The 1,911-nt window shown below is 31.2% G+C and overlaps 1 long non-coding RNA gene across 1 annotated transcript; it reads right to left on the bottom strand.

The window, feature by feature from the left end:
- Positions 1–396: 396 nt before the first annotated feature.
- LOC113498877 lies at positions 397–1,061 on the bottom strand. The gene is made up of 2 exons (XR_003401047.1): positions 780–1,061; positions 397–595 (listed from the first exon to the last, which is right to left on the bottom strand). It is a non-coding gene; the product is annotated as an uncharacterized LOC113498877 (long non-coding RNA).
- Positions 1,062–1,911: the final 850 nt, after the last annotated feature.

The raw sequence follows: 1,911 nt of genomic DNA, 5'->3' as shown, positions 1-1,911 counted from the left end.
CAATCAAAATCAAAAAGTTTTTATTTCAAATAGGCCGTTTCTCAGGCACTTTTAAAACGTTACATTACTGACTCTAGTTGCGCGGTTCCAAAGTGTCATTCTTATGGAGAAGAACCGGCAAGAAACTCCATGAGTTACTCTTTTCAAAATAACCGTGAGAGATAGTTATATGAAACATTATGTATCACATAATGTAAATTATGGACAAATATTATTGTTGTTTTATATCATACGATTTTTAATGGCTCAACCGTTTTAAACATAGTAGGTATTTTTGTGTATATAATATCTACCCATTACTGTCCCACTGCAGGGCAAGGGCCTCTTCTCAGAATGAGGAGGGTCATTTTTGTATATAAGCATTCTGCAATTGTGAGGAGAAATAAATAAACATAGTTATTATAACATTATTTATTGTGATTCGTAATCAAAATCGGAATCTAAAAAACTACTTCAAGAGATTCGTCACTATCACTACTATCATCTTTTACATTTATAGTAAAACTTTCCAGTTGCGTTTCAAGAATGTTATCTTTTTCAATGTAATTATTTTCGATTTTTATGACGTGTTCTATTATATTACAATTATTCCATTCTGCAACAAAAAAAATATTATAAAATTATTAAAAAAATGTTAACATCTATATTTTCGGTTCCTGAAGAAATGCGAAAATATATAAAACATTGAATACATTTTCATAGATAACGAGATAAATTCATGCAAATATGAATATGTCATAGGATTAAGCAAAGGATCAAGATAAACGTGTCGTGCTTACCAATGGCTTGCAAGATTGTAACCAAACATTGTTCTTTTACATTGAAAATCTGTTCATTGTCTTTATTTTTCACATCAAATTTATTAATCATATTGAATATTAGCTTTCTAGCCTCATTCTTAATAGGAGTCTTCATATTTAATGGTTTAAAATAATTTCGCAGCAAAAAAGTAAACACGTTTTATGCAAATGACAATTCATGTACTGACATTTGACATATATTTTGGTGTGGCCATATGAAGAATGTCTAAAAATTGTCTAGCTCATGTTTTGCGTGTCAGACTCTATAACTAATATTATAAACGCGAAAGTTTGTATGTATGGATGTTTGTTCCTCTTTCACGTAAAAACCACTGAACGGATTTAGACGAAACTTGTTACACAGATTTTACCCGTGGGATCATTTTCCGACAATTTTTTTGCAATGTCCGTCTTGTAGTTTTTTGTATAATAATGGATACGTATTTTTTAATTTGTCCCGCAACCATAAATTGACTAAATCACAGTGAATGAAACTTACGATTGAGTATAAATTTTACCATATCGTTACGTCACAAGCCCCCTCTCCTAAACGTTAAAGCAGTCAATTAATCTTTGTCAATTCTAGTTTTTCTGAAAACGGAAAAAATACGTGTCTCATACTCTTCAATTATCTAACTGAGGGGCTAATGAGATTTTTTCTTTTTATACTCAGTCATCATCCCTATTGTAGCGGGCGGGCACGCGGCAAAGGCTTGTAAATAAGAATGGCGGTTACAATCACGATTTACATTGATACCTTATAATCCAAATGTGCTTATAACTTCAAAGTAATATTTATGTATTGCTCACCTACGTACAAACTATCAAGTTTCCAAGGTAAGCAGAGAATGCGTCATATTTGTCACTGAAGTATTGTTGACACTGGATTTTTGGGGTTCCGTATATAAAGGTCAAAAACAGAAATCCATTGTTTAGGTTCCGCATGGGTGGTTGAAATTTCGTAAATGTTGTATTTTAAAAAAACGAGAAATATTTAAAAGAGAGTCCAACACAATATTAAACATTAATTTTATTCTGTTTAAATTTAAAAAACATGGTTTTTCTGTTTCTACGTTTCCATACACACAGTATATAAACTGTCTGTTGCAAG

This window comes from Trichoplusia ni, chromosome 11 (genome assembly GCF_003590095.1).
Source record: "Trichoplusia ni isolate ovarian cell line Hi5 chromosome 11, tn1, whole genome shotgun sequence".
In the NCBI taxonomy this organism is placed as follows: domain Eukaryota; kingdom Metazoa; phylum Arthropoda; class Insecta; order Lepidoptera; family Noctuidae; genus Trichoplusia; species Trichoplusia ni.
This window is presented reverse-complemented; position numbering and strand designations above follow the sequence as displayed.